This window comes from Cygnus olor, chromosome 4 (assembly GCF_009769625.2).
Source record: "Cygnus olor isolate bCygOlo1 chromosome 4, bCygOlo1.pri.v2, whole genome shotgun sequence".
Lineage (NCBI taxonomy): Eukaryota > Metazoa > Chordata > Aves > Anseriformes > Anatidae > Cygnus > Cygnus olor.
In genome coordinates, this window is record NC_049172.1 from 35,512,624 (window position 1) to 35,532,929 (window position 20,306).

Consider the following 20,306-nt stretch of genomic DNA (forward strand, 5'->3'; position numbering starts at 1 on the left):
AGGCACACCTGGCACAGAGCAGATCATGCACCACCATGGTTGCCAACTAGGCCAACAACCTCACTGGTGACAGGTAGGCCAATGATGAAATCTAAAGGCTCCATTCTTAGGAGCAAAGTAGACAACTGACTTAATTTGTTATCAGTGATGTTTTCTTCCTGGCATCCCTAAGCCTGTAAAACCTCATCAGCAGGATGAGCACCGTCACACACGGTGCTGGGCTGGTGCTCAGAAGACAAATCCTATTTCCTTTGGGCAAGCCACTTCCTTGCTTAGAGCCTCCGGTTTTCCCACTTACAAATGGAGAACAGAACTTGCAAAAGTAGTGCAGAGGTAAAGAGATGAAGAAAGACAGTTTTCAGCAAGGATCTGGAGGGCAAGGCACCACGACCGAGACTGGAGCACGTTCCAGTGCTACTGCATCGATCTCAGCCAACCAAAGGGCCTCCAACTACAGCCGGCAGGGAACGAGATGCACGGATCCTTTACTCTCAGACACATCTTCCCCCTTCTAAAAGCACAAAACGAGGACGCACCCGCGTTTGAAGATTCAAAGAGGTCCAAAAGGCTGCAGAATGAAACAAAACCACGTCACAGCCCTGAGTCAGAACATCTGCAGAATCTCACGTCAAACTATTTTCTCCTATTCCTGAGATCAAGGCTTCGGAGGATTTTGAACAAAGGCTTCAGCCCACAGATAGGAACTGATGGTGCATACAGCACTTGCCAACTGCACAACTCGAAAGGAAGTGGGAGATAGCCTCCTACACTGCTTACTGGGAATACGGAAGTTTTATAACAAGCGAAAATGGTTGTTATCTATCTATCTGGGCCCCTGGTTATCTGCAAGCTTTTTATGACTTTGGAAGAGGAATCAAGCCACATATAAAGAATCACTCAATATCCTTTTCTTATCTGAGAGGTGTTTTTTTTTTTTTTTTTTAATTAACAGAGCCTATACAATTCTGCATACAGAATTCAGGGAACTTACCCATTCCACCATCATTTTCTAAGACAAGCTTAAAGTTACACACTTGGGGCTTTGCAGAACTGAAGCACTGCCCCCTTACAGCTCAGACACCAAAACACAGCATTTCCTGACCAACACATGCCCTCTGGGATCAGCAGCAAACTAGCTAAAAACCTGGCACAATGCTTCCCAAGCTTTCCATTGCTGCCTGCTACTGAATAAACAGTTGTAGCTGTCCCAGTATAGAGGACAGGAGGACTCCAACCCCCAAATAAGTTGCAAAGAAACACCAGGATGAATTTGCAGGACTTGCAGCTCTCCAAGACTACTTACTTCTAGGCTAAATGCCAGTGAGCAAAAAAGAGCACATAGTAATTTCACATTCCTTGTCTCTAAGCTGAGAATCTAGATGCCTTTAATTCTGTGGCTGAAACCAGGACTCCCAGGTTCTCCTGATAACAAAACTTTAGACTCAAACAACCCAGGCTGCTGGCTGGCCTGTAAGGCTGAGGACCCCTGTGTCCCAAGTACGGGGAGGCAAGAAGCTAGGCAAAGGTGTGATGGAAACCTGCCTATAGTCAGAAATGCAGAACTGTGTTTATTGAAGTTCAGTGAAAGCAGCTTGCCACCAGCACACCCCAGTCAGCTCCTGCAGTGTAGGTGCTGAAATTCCTCCGTCCTATGCACACACAGGAGTAAAGTGGAGAGAGAAGCAGGGGGTCACTTGCTGAATTTCTCGAAGGACCACCACAGCCAGGAAGGCATATTATTCAGACAGTGTGGTTGAGTCAGCCCAGTGTCATCTCTTCTCCTTGCAAGCAGGATGAGCACTGCATGGGCACTAGGCCTATTTCCCAAAGTAGCATGGACGCTGGCCTCAGTGACAATGCTACTCGTGCTAAAAGCCAGTACCATATCTGTCGCCAATACCTGGTCATGGGATGGAGATGTGGGGACAAGCAGCAGTCAGACCAGTGTGATCAGCAAGAACTTCACTGGAATCTTCTTCACGAGGCATGTCAGACTGATTGATATCTACTAAGCAGATGTGCACTCTGATGAACGTCCTGGAAGTTTCCTTCAGTATCTCCTCCAAATTGCAGCAATGCACACAAAGTCTAAGTTATTTAAACCTCCCACTTCCATCTAACCTGCCCACTTTTTGCCTCTCCCAAAACGACCACTTTCTAGTCTAGGATCAGAGTGGTACACACAAGCATTCATCAACTCTTTTCAGCCAAAATAAGCGCAGGAAGCTCTCCAGCTGGCTCTGAGGCACGCACGATGGCACACAGGCATGTCTTCACATCAGGCAGATGAGGACACACATTTACAGTCCTACGCTTTCAGTAACTCCTTCAATAAAAGAAAATGCTTAGGTGGAGGTATCACCAGGAGGACTCTGACATCCACCTTTACCTACTTGCCTGCTCCCACTTCACAGACTCCAGGAGATATACTGCATCTGGTCATGAGTTATAGCTGATAAACTAGTGTGGGCAAGGGCAAAGGGAATAGTTAGCCAGGAAACCTTAGTAAATAGCCCTTGGAGTATTTATGCCAGTTATGTTAGGTGATGTTTTCTGGAAGAAAGAAAAAAAAAGACATTAACAGTACATGGTCTGCCGGTTGTTTCACATTATTTCATACTGTAAAGAGGGGGGAAAAAAGTTTCTACTACCATGAAGTTAAACTTGGAGGACATTCTTTTCCCCGTGAGAAAAAGAACATTTGTCCTATCTTATACAGGATGTTCTGCTCATGCAGTTACATTAAACTAGAAAAACACTTCCAATACAGCTTGCAGTTTATAGCAGCAAAACAGCACTTGACCAGAAAAGCTTGTTTAAGTGTTCCTCCCCATCCATCCTCCCTCACCCCCCATAAAATAAGCTACATCATTAATCACTGTCATTTTGCTGCCTATATAACTACACTGGGGTTTTGTGACTGACGTAACTGTTGGCAGCCTAACCTCACCATGCTAATCACCAACGTAAGTATCTGGGAAAAAAAAATGTAAATTAGACCTTTCCTTGGCAAGCATTTTAAGGAAATCTTCATCCGGGAGTACTACAGTACTCGTTTACAACTGGCTACCTCCAACAGCTGCCTTTGGCCAGCAAGGTCACAGGTCCACAAGCAGATGAGCAGCTCAGACAGCTTGTTCCCACCCAAAAAGAAAAAAAGTCTCCCTTCATTTCCTTGCTCCAGCTTTGGTACTCCAACATAATTCCATGCTCTGCTTACAGTCTGTCAGCCCATTCACCTTCCTAACCCGGAACAACCACAGAAAGTCTTCTGCAGAGCAGTGCAATCAGCTCAGAGCAGGATGAGCACCAAAGTCCCCCAGCAAAGAAATCTGTGGCCTGGTCTGAGAGGAGCTGAGCTGTTAAGAGTCCTTTCCTTCTCATGGAACTGCCACCTCCCTAATTTTAAACAATATCTGGGACAAAGATTTAGTGTTAGCTCCAACACAAGTAGTTCAGTCTCTGCAGCATACAGCTCATTTGCACAACCCTGTCTCATCCCCAGAGCAAAAAGCTCTGCCCCAGCTGGTTCTGAACAACCAAAGGGTCTAGCAAGCACTTCAAGCAAGCTTAAGAAAAAAGAAAAGTGATTTCATACCCATCTGTCCAAAAAAACCCCGCGCTACAGCGTTTTTAGCTGAGAGTATTTATAGAACGTTTCCCAGATGAAATCTAATACCACATGTTACAGAAGCTATAATTAAGTTATCTCAAGTTTTTAAGTTAATATGGACAAAGTTTTCCTTTGGCTACTACACCCAAGTGGAAGCACTTAACACTGACACTTGCATGGCTAAAATAAAAGGCCTATTATTAAATATGCCAGACTGCAAAGCCAGCAGTGGGCAAAAACACAGAACAGGAAACTGTAATAGCTGAGATGGCAACCTATATATATAGGCAGGTTTCCCTAGATAGCCAGCAAGATCAAAATTCACACCTTTTTGAAACAGTATAGTTCTTCACTGCATTCACCAGGTAATGAACAAAACAGAGACAAAGACATAACCAACTCCCAGTTTATCCATCTCCTAGTCTCAGTGATGAAAAAGCAAAAGCGTCTGATGGCAAGAGCAATGACCAAGAGACTGCGTGAAGGGAGACCAAACTCTGGTCCTGAACTTTGGAGACTGATGGAGGAGACCACAATGATGCCACTTGATTTTATTCCACCTCCCTCTTCCCTCTCTGTGCAGGAAAGCACCCATCTTAGATGTCTGAGATTCCTGAAGGACTACACATGTGAAATTAAACTAATGTAATCACTTCATGCACTTAGCAATCCCTGAAGTCATCATGTATGTGCTATCAAGTCTACAAGAAGGTCTAGGCAAGACATTTCAAAACCACTTTCATGGCTGTTCTGACAAAAAAAAATAATGTTGTAAGACAACTGGAATAAAGAAGTTTTCAAAACAAACCCACCTAATAATCATTTGAAAACAACAATACTTTGGTCTACGTACATAAAAACAAAAAACAATTAGTTCGGGAAAATTAGACAGAAGCCTGCTTGCTTCAGTGCAAATACAAAAACCACATCAAGTGCCTATTAGGTAGGGGTAGGGACAGAGCTTCATTTGCTTTGCACAGTCAGAGTCACAAGAGACCTGGCTTTTAAAGTAATATGGCATTTTCACCAGGAAGACAAACTCAGTGGATTCAGTACTGTTAATCAAAAGTCATACATTTCAACAGAGGATAGCAGATTTGGTCAGAATTCTACAAAGGACGGGCTTTCATGAATTATGATCAAAATCACAATCAGATCACTTTGCTTCCCTGATTTTGACCACTTCAAGTTCTATTTAAAATGCCCTGTGACCTCACTGTACTTCTTTCAAGAATTTCAAATACAAATCAGATACACTATAATGCAAAGCACAGAAAAATATTAACAACAATATCCCTCCTCAAATTTTAGACATTTGAAATATTTTCAAAGCATCCAGAAGTCTTGTGAGTTGCCTCACTCATCCTTCCTTTGCTCCTTGTGCCCTTGAAGTTTGCTTCACATATGGCTCTGTTCCATTAAAATGCCAGTCATTTGTCCTGTCGCCCTTGTTTAACACAGCTCTGGTTAGAAGCCACTTTTCCACCACTTCTTTCACTGTCTGTGAGCTACTGAAATGTACTGACCTGCAGAGGGTCCCATACCATACTCATCGCTATAGCACCTGATATCTTCAGCAACGATGCCCAACCCTGTCATGTCCATGTGTTCACCTCCCAAGCTACCTGCAGAGCTAAGATGGGCTGTCTTATTTTAATACGTGGAGTAAGGGCAACAGAAGAAGAGAAGTCAGATAACTCATAGCTAAGTTGAAATCCAAACCTAAGCTGCTTTCCCCAAAGGAAACCACAACAGTGGTAAAAATATGTCAAATTACACAACAGAGTACTTAGATATCAAGAGAAAGACCCTTCAAGAAACAGAACTGTTTTATTAATGATCATATTTCAGTAACCTTTCCAAACCTGTGAGCAGAACCTACACTCTTAAGCTGGGGCTAGTGGCCTGACTTGGAAATAGTTCATACAACACAGCTCAGAAACCCTTGAAAAAAAAAGACAACCGGCCAACAGCAAGCAGAGGTGTTCTGCCAACATTTCGTCCCACAGGAACACTCAAAAGAGTTTGTTTTGCAATGTCTTGGGAGGGCTAGAAAGAAAAGAACAAAGACTTTAAGAAAAAACAACCTTCTCACACACTTGCTATCCACTGTGTAACTTACAGGGACACCACGAAAAATTAAACTATGTTTGTAACCTTAAAGAAGTTATCAAGTGAAACAGCAGGAGATGTCAGTTCCAGATGGACTTGCTTTCGCTTCCACACTAACCCTTCCCCTTCCATATGTGTCTTGGAGAAAAGTTTTGAGAGTCCTCTTTCCACTGCCTCAGGAAATATAACTAGTTAAAAGCCACATATTTTGTTCCTCAACATGTCAGCTGAATGAAACTCCCTACTACTAAAATAAACGCAAGCCAGCAAGTGCATTGCATTAATTCTTTCCACATTAATATTCAAAGGAAACCTAACAGATACAAAGGTGAAATACATTGCTAGTATAGTCAAATATGCAACGCATTAACAGTATCTGACCAAGCAGCAGATGTTTCCTCCTTCTATCACCCTCAGAAACACATTTCAGTGAAAGCCACAGTTTGTTGCAACTTGATTCCCCAGATATTTACTTCATCTCCAACCAAAACTCCAATGATTTTATGCTTTTAAGTGTTTAAGCAGCTTTTAAGTATTTATATTCAAATAGTTATTATAGGCACGTACCTCAGTAAATTAGCAGACTCTACTCAACTTTATATTGGTTTACTCTACCTTTATCTGGTCCAAATCATTTAACTTCCAACAGCAGTGCATTTTATTTTAGGCACTGATATGTGCACATGCAAATAGAGCACACCTATCAAGTGTGAATAATCCCGTATATATGCCACAGTAAGAATATGGAATCTTTAAGAGTTGTGTCCTGGTTTCAGCACGTTACACCAGACAGAATGCTGCTATTATTGGCAATCCCTTAAAACACTTGAAACCAGAAGTCAGAAGTGATTTATCAGAAAAATTTCCCCAGTAAATCAGTGCTTCATGAAAACACAAAACAAGAAAATGCTAATTCCCAATATGAACAAACAGAGGAAGAAAAGCAAGCAAAAGTATTACCAACTATGGTGACTGCACGACCTAAGGAATCTGAACATAAAGGTTTGTTTAAATTCATAAAGCCCTTTTTGAGCTGCTGCATAAGTGTCAAGTGTTAGCTCTGTGTGCATATGTGTGTGTTTTTTTTCTTGTTGCCTACCTGGACAAGTTTTTAAACAGTCTTGTAACTGCTGCAGAAGAAACTCTGTAACGTGGTAAATCCTGAAATCCAACTTCAACTCTTGCACAAAGTACACATTAAAATGATACATTTTCAGTTTCCCCTCTAACAAGATTTCTTCACACTGAAATAAGGTCCACCAGCTGAAGCTGTTAGGCACACATGACTCTTACGCCCATGGGTACAGAAGCTTCTGGGCACAGAAGCGAGGAGAATGAAGACACTCAAGATTCTGTCTATAGCACTAACACTGTCTCTAACACTGTAAAAAAATAAAATAAAATCATGGATATCTGATTTCCAAGTTATCCAATACTGGACTGATAGTCACATATCACTTTGATGTGGATTGGCATTTTAATGCTTGTAATGACAAAAACTTCCATGTTAAATACTTCTGAATACCATTAAGTGCTATTTAGACAGTCGTATCTGTTGCCATGTTGGGAAAAGTTCCCTTTATAAGCACAGAAATATGAAATAATGTTTCAAAAAATCACTGGTGAACCACATTAATGATTTGCCTACATGCCAAGTCAACATAATAGTTGCCTTTGGATGACACTGCTTTGAACAGTGCCTAAATATAATGACTTATATAAAGGCATGTTTAAAAATAATTTGTCTTCCTCCTCGTACTCCAGACCTTTCCTCTGCATGCTAGGCAAAAGGGTGGGGGAAGACAAAAAGAGAAAGATGGGCGACATCTATTCTAACATCGCATTCCCATGTGGGTAGCCTATATCAAAATAAAAGTGACATTGGCCCAGACTAACTTATATATTATAACTAAGACCAACTTAGTTATATCAGCATGACCACATTGTGCAAGTGTCCAGAATTGCTGTACTTGTGAAGTTCTCCGCATTGGAAAGTCCCTCCTTCCACAGAAGGAAAAATAATAATAAAAATTGACCTATCTACACAACTGAGTAGAGCTCAGTGTTATGTGTGCCGAATACTTTACCTCACCCAATCTAATTTGAAGTAGCGTCCTCCAGCTTTGCTCCTATTCAGCAAGGAGGCACTTCCAAAGCCAACACATGCAGGCAAAAAGCTGAAGTGGGAACAGATCCTGTACAACCTGGCTTCACTCTGGAAAACATTTTGCATTCCTTGAAATTAGCCTGTTTGTTTTATGAAATGTTTGGCTTCTCTATCCTGTTAAAAAACAAAGACACCCCCATTCAAATACACACAAAACAAAAAAGCTTCTCTAATGCAAATTAACGTTTGTTCTCGGAGGAGGATAGAGATCTTTGTGGCAGCCATTAACAGCTCAGAGTGTCCTTCTCATCACCCCTGAACCCACCCACTGCAAAGCCCTTCACAAAAGGCCTAATCTAACATTTTCCCTTGTTGTTCGCAATCTTGAAGAACAGCCACATTCTCATGGAAATAGTTGTTATATAGCAGTCTGTGTGGATACAGCTCTATCAATTTTTTAAAAAGTACCACTTTAAAATAACTTGATTCCCATCCCAAGCAAAAAACACTAACATGAAAATCCTCTATGCTGTTCTGAAGTTACACCTTTGCAGCTGGTGCAAAATGAAGGAGCAGCGTAAGATGCCTGTCTAGACGAGCCTTTAAATTGCAAGCATTTCAGGCTACGCTTGCCGAATTGGTGCTTATTGTTTAAATGCAACTTTTCTGTTAAAGAAACTTCAAAGGTAAATTTCTAGGAACTGTGTATCTTTATTAAGACTTGTACACATTCTGTTTTTTGAATAAATGTAAGGCCTGTGGAACAATAATAGCCTGTAGATACCAGAGGGAAACAACTTTTTTTGAGGAGAGAGTAGACTTTTCCCTGCTCTGCAAGCACAACTGAGCCTGTCATCAAAACCTAAGCCACAAATTAAAAAAAAAAAAAGATAGAAAAAATAAATCATCAGTAGAACCACTTCATTACCATAAAGCATTTCATGAAATCCAATTTTCTTTTTCACAGATTTGTATGGCCTTGTTTTCAGTTAGGTCACTCCATTAATTCACCTGCACTGACACAGCAGAAGAGAGCTCCATACCCACATGTTAGAAGACACTGCACCCAAATGCGAGTTTCAGTTCTTTTACTGACTGCTCAGAAAGCATCTCAGCTAAAGCACATCTTGTTGCGATGTAACTGAAGATGAATGCTAACAGCTATTTCGCCACTAGTGACTTTTCTTTGCTTCTCTCAAAATTAGCTTTCTAGTTACCCCTGAGTAAAAATCAGCAAGTAAAAATAAGATATGTTTCTTTCTTGGAGGGGAGAAGCTCAAGAGATGTAGAGCAGAGTTCACACCAACTCAGGTATGAAAAGTTGGTTTAACTACTAACACATCCAAAACCCTCAAATCTCCAACTACCACACTGACTCCTGGAAAAAAGAAAAGGAGCTTTAGGAGGATTTTCCCCAAAACACTTCATAGTGATTTTATCAGCAGAAGTGGCAAGACATAAGATGTGTAATATGTAATACATTAAACATTTTACTGTCTGTGACACACTACTTTAAGCTATTTAGAGCAGAAACATGAATCTGAAGCTTGCAGTTGCCTCCACTAAGAAAAGTAGAGTGATCTATGCCAACCCATACTCAAAATTACAGTCTCTGTTCTAAAATAAGTTTGGTCATATAGTTCAAGTTATGACTAAGCTACTATGTCTTATAAAAGAACTCGGATCTGCAAGAATGTTTCCACAGGCAGTTAAAGCATTTAGTAGGACAAAAATACAAGAAAAAAAAAGTTAGCTTTTTTGCCTGCTTGTCTATTTGCTATCTGTCTGCAGTCTGCAGGTAAAGTCTAGTTGGTTTTGAGACTAGAGAAAGAATATATAAAATTCAGAGACGTTCACTCACAATCACTTCTTCACACACACACCTCCACGCTGCACATGCCTTCATCTATTTCAGCTGCTAATGACTACAAGAAAGAGGTGAAGAGTCAGCCTAAATTGGTTCAGTATTTATTCTTCACAGCACCACAAGCTTTAATTTCATCTACTCTTTGCATAACTTCAATAATAAACACGGTGCTCTCTGTATTTGATTCTTAAACCACCCATATCTGAAGCACAATGGGACGTGTCACAGGCACTTGCTTTGCTGCCCTCATAATACGGTTTAATTATGATGACTGAACTAACGGGCTCACATCATAGACTTTTACAGGTTGACCCCGTGTCATCCTGATGTATCATTTTGCACCAGTTCAGTGCTGTAAATCAATTTAAGATCTCCAGCAGGTTGAAAAGGCTGGTAATGATGCTTTCTCTGCAGTCTCTGGGGACTCCACATTATACACAACTTACATTATTTATAAAGCTGAGATGATGCCTCCATTAGGCTTGGTAAGACTACTCAAATAAGCTTTTATTTTACACACACAGCTTGGACTTCACAGAGCACGCCACTGGCCATATGTGATATACAGCGCATTCATGCTTCAATTTAAAAAAAAAAGTCACAACCCCTTCATTTTTGAAATTTAAATCTTTATACCAAGCAATGTAACTCACGACTTAATCCAAATATATTGCCAGTACTCTAAAACACAGTAAATACTTTTCTGAACCTTTGTATTACTCTTGTGTACATTCAACTCCTTACTTTGTGTTCAGACTACAGAGGAACACCAAAACTAAACTCATCAGCTTTCAAACATCTGATTTGATACTTAATATTTATCCAGAAACAGAAACATCTCCATCTGCTTATTCAGTCACTTTTCTCAAACGTACCGGATCATCACATCTTCAAGGGTAGACAAAAAGGAAAGCTGAACAGGACAGAGAAGGAAAAAACGTATTTGATTACATACCTAGCGGTTGATGGGGCCAAAACTGAAGCAAGGACAAATCCCTACCCTTAGGGTAACCCGATCATGCCTGGAACTGATCCTCTCCACTAGCTGTGGAAGGCTTCTGGATCACCCAACTCAAGGGAAATTTCTCTCAAGCTCCTACTTACAGTCTGAAGTAAGCTGCAAGGATTTGATCCCTCTGACCTGGACAAGAACTCCAAAAAGGGCTAGAGAGCTTTCATCGTCATACTGATGATCTCCCAGTCACAGCGAAGAAGCGAGCGCTCCAATCTCACACTGAAATCCAACGGGAACCGCTAATAAGCTTCACAGCACTGCTCTCCGATTCAGTGGAAAAATAAAATGAACATTAATCAGTTGCAACTAACAAACTAATCTCCTGTAATTCAACCGAGCAATTACAGACAATTAAAAGAAAAAAATAAAGTCAATGTTGACACCCCAAGTTCCCTCACATGATTTGCTCCTATTGTTTGACAGGACAAGGTGCAGGCGGCCACAGAAGGACCAGCAGAATGTGCTACAGACACGCCTGGGGAGAGAAGCAGTCTCTGTGGGCTGGGTTAGCTGCAGCTTTTAGTCTTATTCTCGAGTGCTACTTAAAAACACGCAGAACTATTGGGGGAAAAAAATGAATCAAAGTTTTCTATTTTTGACTACTCTCCTCTGTGCAAAAGAGATGTGAGGTATGAGTTATGACACGTGTGAAACAGAGCTATTCTCTCAACATGTTAGTTTCGGGATGCGGTATCTTTAAGCGCTGACATCCATTAAACAATGCCATGTTTCACAGCAGCGATCTTTTCCATTTGCTTGTATCTGGAATACACATCTACTTGCACTCCTCCCCACCTCGATCCAACAATACCTCTCCTTCCCCAAATAAAGCTGATACCTTGTTTTACATGCAGCGAACACAGGTTTTTTTCCTAAAATACGCCAAAATAACAATTACAGCTTATTCTTAAAGATCATTTGTATACCAGAAAAGCAAAGTATAAGGTCAGACCCCATATCTTCTTCAGACTGATCTACTAACAAAAGAGCAAGCACAGCAGTCCTTCCTCAGTCACAACTCCCACTGACTTCAGTTGATAAAGAATAAATAAAAAATAAAAAAAAAATCAGGATTTGGTCCATTTTTTGAATGCATGACTGAGTGTTTCCACACCAGGACGTTTCCAGCAGCCTCAGGGAGCTGTATTCAGGATAAGAGGACTCGGCTGTACAGCCCGAGTACACGAAGAAACGAGACGGAGGAGGGGAAAATCTCGGGCATCCAAACACGGAGGAGGCCAAAAAAAAAAGTGAACTTTCCTTGACCTCCGAGCAGAGATTTTTCATTTTAAACGTTAATTAGAGGAAAAAAAAAAAAAAAAAAAAAAAAGAGGAAAAAGAGGGGAGGGGGCAGCGTGAAGAAAGGACGGCAGGGAAGAAGGACGGCGAGGCGGGCCAGCCGCGGTCCGTCCGAGCCCCAGGGCTTTTTCCCCGCAAAACACAAAGGCAGGAGTCTGCCCTGTCCCGAGGGGGGCCGGGGCCGGGGTCGGGGTCCCCTTCCCTCCCGTCCCTCCCAGCCCGCGGCAGCGGCACCTACCCAGAAACTTGGAGCCCGCGCCCCGGCGGGGAGGGCCGCCATCATGCCGGCGAGGAGAGGGCACCGAGCCGCTTCCCCGGGGCCTCGCCGCGGCCCCTCGCCCTGCCCGGGGACCCCCGCGGGGAGGAAGGACGGAGGACGAGGAGGGCGCAGCCGCTCGCTGAGGCTCGGGGCCGCCAAGTTGTTGGCGGCTGAGGGGAAGAAGGGGGCCGGGCCGGGTCGGGCCGGGCGGGGGCTCCCCGCTCGCTGCGCCGCCGCCGGGCAGCCCCGCGCTCGCCCTGCCTCTGCGCCGGGGCTGAGCCGGCCTGGCTGGCGTCAGGCGGTCGGAGCCGCCCAGCCTCCGCTCGGACGGACGGACGGACGGATAGACGGACGGACGGACGGACCGGCAAAAGGGATCCTCTCCCAGTGACCGCCCCCGGGCTGGGCCGGGCCGGCTCGGCCCCTCGCCCCGCGGGGCGGCCGAGCGCCCGCGGGCTGCGGCTGGGCTTCGAGGAGAAGGGCGAGCACCGGCAGGCTGGCAATTAGCTGGAGTAATTGGCAGCACGCTGCTTGCCCGGGGTTTCGGCCTGCCTCTGGTTCTCGCAAGGGATTCACTCCCGTAGCCCCTGCTCAGTCCGTGTTTAATGCTGAAGGTGAGTTAGTGACACCTTCCAGTAACACACCGCTTCAGCCCGAGGTGCTGTACGTGCGGGCCTCATCCTGGCTCTGCGTGCTTTTGCAGTTACTCCTAATGTCCATGAGGAAACCCGTGAAGGTGCGTGAGGCTTCTTGTGTGATTAGGTGTAGGGGAACGAGGTCTCACCCCTGCGGCCCTCTGAAATGGAGCCAAACTCTGAATTCACACGCATCTGCTCTGAAGTGAGTCCAGCTGAACATTTGGAGCCCTCTCGAGGAAAGGTGAGCTTTGCTACCAACTGTGGCTATAGAAATCTTTACTCAGATGAGCACAGTGCACGTATGAGTGAATTGAAACATGTTTTTTTAACAAATACCTTGGCTTTCACCCAGTTGTCATTCCTGGAAGGAGATGCGAAGCATGAAGTGGAAGACTTTTCTACATGAAAAAAGATCATGCATGATACATCTGTACTGGCATAATCACATCTCACCTACACATAATCACCTCACACATAATCACCTACACCAGTACGTTTTCATGTGCATAGGAAGCCCTTTGTACGGCATTAACCTCATTTTAAAGCACAGTGAGACTGAGACCCTGCACATTACAGGAACAACAGCAGTCCTGGCTTGGCACATCCATCCTCCCAGGTGTGTGAGGAGTCCAAAGAAACAGATTTGAAATGGCTTGCCCAAGGTCAGGAGGAGCACAATGTAACTGAGATATTATCAGTGTAATGAAGACATTTCCAAGCAATGCACAGAAGAAACAAGAGGCTGTTACTCTTTTTGTACTGAAATCAGGGCCAGGTGTCTGGGTGCAGCTGTAGTGACTGCCCCAAGAGCCTGGCAGCACCTCAGCGCTCCAGTTTCACACGGAGAAATACGTGGAGAAGGCCTGGGATGGGCAGCAGGCTCCGAGCATCTATTCAGTGCATGGTTCACACTAAGCAGATATGACAAGACGATAATTAGGGAAGCACTGCAGTTTGTCAGGTGTCTTGTTAGAACCGCATTTTTACCTCTTTTGTTGTTGTTAGGGTTGACTGGTTGGTTCGCTTCAGTATGAGAGAATTAAATTATTTTCTGCTTAGACTGAGGCTTGGGGAGGATCGCATTAATATGCTCCTATACCTATAAAGGGCAACAAAATAGCCTGGTGTGGCCTTTTGCTGACGTTTAATAACCTGAACGGCTGTTCTGGACAGGGTTGGTCAGAAGGTTGGTCAGAGCTGGCTTGATCAGTTGTGAGAGAAGACCTGTGAACAAGCAGAAACAGCGTGCCATTCCTGGCAGGGCTGTCTTTGTACACAACCAAGCCAAAACTGCAAGTCTGCTGCCTGCTTTAAGACGTGCAACTCACAGGCGACTGTCCAAACCCCTTACTCTGTGAGTAGTATCAACAAGTGTCTTTCTTACCTGGATTCTGCACATTCAGCACCTCCATCTCCATCAGCTACTTTTAATACACCCTAATTAAACATCACTAGAATCTAACTAGCCTTTCTGAATAACATGAGGAAAATGGAAAGTAGAGAGCGCAAGGGCACATATAGCCAGGAATATAGCTTGATGCTTCTCCTACAACAGTGATCCTCCTCTGCATTGGGCCGGATAATTGTGCTACCTGAAGATGTTACAGAGGACATTATTTCTTTTTTCATATCCTACTGTGCAATGACATTAGTGTTCAGTCTGCTGCAAGAAAACATGACATGGGGCTAGGAGCAATGAAGGAGACGAACAGTTTTTTTTTGGAAACAGTCTGACTTTTCATCAGATCAGGTGTAAAATCAAATGAAACCATCAGTTTTAAGGCTCATAAGCCTGAACTTCAGTGGAATTTGGGCACTTATGCAGATAAACTTCTAATAAGATTTTCAAAGGCAACATTAATCTCTTAGACACTTTTTAAAATCTCAGCAAGCACCTGCCTAATCACCTTTAAAATCTGCCTCTCAAAAACAGCTTATTAGAAGGCACAGTGCTAAGACACTCATTATATCACATATTTTTATTCTATTACATCACATAACAAATATTTAAGAAATACTATGATGACAACTGCTACCTCCACTATTAGCTTTCAATCATCCTCTAAAATCAGAGTTTATATGCAGATTATGATTTAGTATTTCTCGTTAACCTCAGCCAGGCAGCATATGTTTCATCTGGCTTATTCACAGGGGTTCCAGGGCTAGCGAGTGCCTTCTGGAGACAGTTTAGCACCAAACACAGTAACTTTGCTTCACCTTTATGTTCACCAGGTTTGTGCCAGAAACTAGAGCTTCGTGGCTAATTAAATTGTATCAAACACATAACTTATTATTTACATTAAAATCACTAGAGTGATTTTCTTTTTAGCCATTACAGTGTTGCCCTAGCATGGGAAAATATGAGCGGTATTTTCTGAGAAGAGGGGAGTTCTGTCAGGAAGAATAATGGCTTTCTAAGGATACTTGATTTCATAATTTCCTTCTTTACTGGGCTGGCTGGTAAAAACAGTACTTATCAGCCTCTGTCCTCCACAGCTTTTCTTCTTTAAATAGGTGAGGTATTAAACAAACCTCCCACCACAGCATTATTAAAAGTGGATATGCAGACTGTTCAGCAGTTACACAGATCTGTTTGGGAAAGATGCTTCAGGCAGAAGACAGCATGTGGGAGAAGGTAAGAAGTAGTTTTAAGAGGTCATCATAACTGCAAAGAGCTCAGTACAGTTTTCCAAACCCCTTTGGGTACAAGGCACTGGCTAGCCCTGGTAGCACAGAGTTGGCAGATGATTTCCACTGCCGAGAAAGGCACTTGGGTCCGAGCTGGGCCAGGGTATTTCATCCCTGCACAGCAGCAGGAGTGGTATGGTGCACATAGCGTGGATGAACTGTGGCCATCCATAGGCCAACTGAATGGGGCGTCGGAATGATGGCAGCCGCTGAGCTGCTCACCTGACGTCCTGTCCCCATTAAAGAGGACACAGTGGCCCTCCTCTCCACCCTTTTCCCCGCTGAGCACTCTACTGGCACCTGCGGGCAGCTGGGGCAGGGAAAGAGAAGGAGCACAGTGCCTCAGCAGCTGTTCTGTGCCAGAGGTTGAGCTTACCACATCCTCAAGCATCAAGATTCAACTTCGCTTACCCTGAAGAGAAGCTTTGAGCTGGCACTGTGTAGGTTGCACAGAAACCTAAAGGAAGTAGGCTATAAAGGCCTTGAAGATGGAGGTTGTGAGGGTTTTCTATATGCCTTCTTCAGTGTGTCCAGCCATCTACTAAAATGAACCCTTCATGAGTTTGTCCCTGTAGAGTCAAAAGTCTGTTTGGGACCTACCTTTGCTTCCTGACTCACTCACATATGCAAAAGAACAAAGAACCCATTTCACTCTTAGAAGTTCTTCCTAAACTGCCTACCATGATGAAGTGGGATTTATATAGAATAAATGTGGAGCTGATAATTTCCAAGATTATTATATGTATTTTCCTCTGTTGCACTAAATAAAGCTTCTGCTGTAAATCTGTCTAAAAATGCCAGAGAAGTCTTTGATCAGATTGAGCAGTCATTCATCTTTTCCACCCTTGAGATGATGGGATTCAGACCAAAATTCATTACTTGCCTAAGATTAATGTAGCTGGCTAAAGCTGCCAAGATCCTTATTAAAAGTTATGAATCCAAAAGGTTTGGGCTGAGAAAAACTACTAAGCAGGGTGCTCCCTTATCTCCTTTATTGGTGTTTTTCTCTGTAGGCTCTGATGTAAGGACTTTGCTCCAGCAATATTATGTTACTGGTGAAGAAGGGAGGAATATTGGGTTGCTCAGTTCTGCCAGCAAATCGCATACTGCCACCAAGCACAGTTCTGCTGCCTGCTCTGCTGCACCAGGATTGTGCTGTTCTAGAGAGGGAAATTTTCCCTTTGGGTCTTGCCTGGGGTTGTTTAGAAACTTTGGAAAGTAGATTCACTTGGTTGCACCATATGACTGCTGCACTAAAAACTGGTGCTGTGGGAGCAGCTGTGTGTCACAGCTTGCTACACCATTGCCCATAGGCTAAAGCAGCTTTGGGGTGGGACTGGATCGTGGTGATGGATGAAGGCTTGGTGAACAGTGGTAACTCTCTGGAGACAGAGATCTATCTCCTTTATACCCAAAGAGGAGACAACTAAATTACACCATTGGAAGACTAACAAAATCACATATATTGCATCTAAATGCAGCCTTTTACTTCCATGTTTTGTTAATATTTTGTGACAAAATAATAAGCCCTTTCTATATAGAGATTAAAAACATAAAAAGGTATTGTGCCTCATTTTCATTCCCCACATAAATGGTACTTAGTATAAATCTTGAGGAATTCAGAAACCTCTTTTCAATTTTTCTGAACTGGGGCAAGTCTAACTCACATTGCCAGAGTTCAGTGTCACTTTTGGCTGCACAAGTCAGCAGTAAAACAGTCCCCCCCCTTCCTCCTGCACAACTGCTGCTCATCCCTAACCCCACGTCACCCACCCCCTTTGTGCTGGCACAATTGCTGGTGCAGCTGCAAACTGAACAGGCCTAGGGAACTGATCTGGCTGGGAAAAACAAATGTTTTTCCAAGGGCCCAAGTTCATTTTTAATTTGAATCAGTTCCCTGATTTGTTCACAGTGTGGTTGTCCAAAACCTTGTGCTGAGCCTGTACAGGGGCAGGGCTGAGGTGGAAGAAAGGGCAAAACTTATCTTTTTAATATTGTTGTTGGCTTCAGCCAGTTCAAAGTGGCTATGAAACTGCGATAGACATAGCGAGCTTCTTTTTAAGCAATGAAAAATTCTTTCATTCCGAGCACAGCTGCAAACATGGTGTTAGAAGAACTATGATAAGCACAGGAGCCGGGCTCACTGCTGAATAAGACAATGTGAAGAGAAAGAGTGATTGGACTGAGGAATTCAGTGAGCTGGTGTGAGTAAATTAGCATTTAATTAGTAATCCAAAGGCAATGAGTTCTTAGTGAGTTCTCAATAAATGATAGCCATGAGAATAAATGTACATGTATCAGTTTCTGTTTGCACTTTCAGGAGGAAATTAGCTTGTAAATTTCAAACATCCTGGCAGTCACACAAAGTGTTGGAAAGGTTGCCTGCATGTCAAGGGCACTGAGACCAGTTTTAAATTCCATTCTTTTCTTGCTTGACCAAAAATAGCCACATTTATGACAAACAAGTTGAGTAGATTTAAAAGCAACCCTCTCTAAACTTCATATATTATTGCACAAGTCACATCTATAAATCCTCACTACAAATAAAAATTGCAAAATTAAACAGTTAAAAGTTGTCACCAATCAAAATCAATGTTGTTGGTATAATCTTAATCAAGTATTCAGTTGAGTTGCATCCTGACACCTGTCTTTGATTGCATGCTCGTATACATTCTTTCCAAAAGACCCATCTCATTCAGTAAACAGAACTAATAGTGTTTTTCTCCCCCAGGTTCATGTTGCAGCTCACCATTATGAAAAGTGCATTTTCAATACTTAGTTGCAAAACTGAGACTTAGCTGGTGCTGGTTTACAGCTCATAGCTCATCTCTTGACACAAAACTCATCTCTTCTTTCCCTGAGAAATGTCATGACTCTTCCCAAGTGGACAGGAGCACTACAGCCTCTCAAAAAAGGTTCTCTTATTTTCAGCCCTGACAAATCAATTTATTACTCTTTATTTTTGTGTAATTTTATTATTTTTTTCTATATTTATTTGGTCTTTATTCATGACCGAATCATGCCATGCATACCCAGAGATTCTGCTGTTGTCAGAAGCATCAGAGAGAAGGGAAAGGACTACATGGCTTACTAACACTTAGGAAAGCTGTTTTGTAAAAGTCCACAGTCAATGATTCTTTAAAACAGGGGAGGGAAAAAAAAAAGAAAACTAAGGTACCCATATGTGCCTCTGCACACAATCAGGTATAAAGTAGTTTTCAGTGTAAAGCATTTTATCTGGATGCCGAAAAGTATCGCTTTTACAGACAAGGATCAAATATTCAGTATGGATATCACCACGGGAAGTCCCCAGATAGCTGCAAATAGCAAGAGATAGTGATACTGCCTTACTCCTGCTGAAAACCTGCAACCAGAAAGTGGCCTCACAGCCAATGCGCAGTTGGTCCAGCTTCTGCAAAGTCCAGTCGCACAGCAGGTGACCCCTACAGCTCAGTTGGTCATGTTCCTAAGGCTTTCAGCACCTAGAAGATGGCACTGATAGGGAGTCTATAACCCTGATTAAGCAAAGCATACGCTTGTCAGAGAGCAACCAGATGGAGGAGTACAATTTATGGCCTGCAGTTAGACAGTCTTGCACTGTGATCTCATCAAATCTTGCACAAAATAGGTCAGGCTTGGTCAGTGTTCAGATAAGATACATGCCAGGGAAAACACAGATAGTGAAAGAAACAGTTCAGGATTCAGATTTAGGATTCAGCTGAGAACTGATAAGGCATCATCCCAATTTTAGGCTACACTCACGGATGTCTGAGGTAGCCCAGAGTGGTCCTGGTTTGTCATGTTTGAGAGGCATTGTATTGCTGGGACCATGTTTCTCATTTTTCAGATGAGAAATAAAATTACAGTCATGCCTTGTGATTAATTAAATAAATCACTCTTGGTTTTGCTTGTGGACATGGCATTTTCAGAGGCAACGTAATAGAGAAAGGGAGCTCATTCAGTTTCTGTGATCCTGGTATAACCTGCCAGCCCTCTCTTTTCAAAATCCCATTCTAAAGCCTTTCAATATTAGATCCAAAAGCAAGAGATTTGAATTGCTGTAAGACTGTAAGCATCATGAGAACTTTCTAGCAATGTGTGCAAAAATTAAGCACATTACATAACCTATTCCTTTACAGAGACATTCCCTTTCCTTTACATTCATATTTCCCACCCATTCACACTACAAATTAGCAACTTTTACCTCAACAGATTTCCACAGATTCTGTTCTAATGTGCATTCATCCCTAGGTTTGCTTGAAGCTCCTTGGTTCCAATCCTATATCTTTGCCTGCAAAACAGAGCATACATGTAGAATTTTACGTATAACTATCATACACTAACAAAACATGCAAAGTTTCATCTTCAAATAATTAAAGACAGCGACAACCATGCTTCTTGGGGAATCAAGTAGTCAGAATATAATTAACCAAACTGAAATTTAGCTGGGACAACAAAATGACACCAGTGGCTCGTGAGTAAAATGCCCATGAGGACTCCGGTAATTCCAAGAGGTCAGGGCTCCTATCACCTTCACAGTATGCTGTGCCCACAGAGGGATCACTGAGGCCCAAATGAATTTATAAACCACCCATTCTCTCTATGTCTGTTGCATTTGGCTGTATCAGTCTACAGAAGAATTAATTTCTGTATTTTTTTAGCCTGAAAAGCATTCACATATTTTGTGCTTTCTTTGTTTCGATTTTTG

At 42.8% G+C, this 20,306-nt stretch overlaps 1 protein-coding gene and 2 long non-coding RNA genes across 10 annotated transcripts in view; 2 read left to right on the forward strand and 1 right to left on the reverse strand.

Moving 5' to 3' along the window:
• Nucleotides 1-19,866, reverse strand: part of SMAD1 (SMAD family member 1) — a 54,871-nt gene extending 35,005 nt beyond the window's left edge. For 2 of the 8 annotated variants that reach the window (XM_040554595.1, XM_040554592.1), the window contains exon 1: nt 12,252-12,469. The gene's annotated coding sequence lies outside the window, so the exon portion shown is untranslated. Of the gene's footprint in view, nt 1-10,803; nt 10,972-12,251; nt 12,505-19,802 lie in introns of those variants that run through there. The other 6 variants (XM_040554591.1, XM_040554588.1, XM_040554594.1 and 3 more) reach the window with 6 other exon arrangements.
• LOC121068996 lies at nt 7,644-11,952 on the forward strand. Its single transcript, XR_005819185.1, has 2 exons — nt 7,644-10,184; nt 11,138-11,952. It is a non-coding gene; the product is annotated as an uncharacterized LOC121068996 (long non-coding RNA).
• LOC121068991 lies at nt 12,803-13,362 on the forward strand. The gene is made up of 3 exons (XR_005819180.1): nt 12,803-12,886; nt 12,976-13,151; nt 13,263-13,362. It is a non-coding gene; the product is annotated as an uncharacterized LOC121068991 (long non-coding RNA).
• Nucleotides 19,867-20,306: the final 440 nt, after the last annotated feature.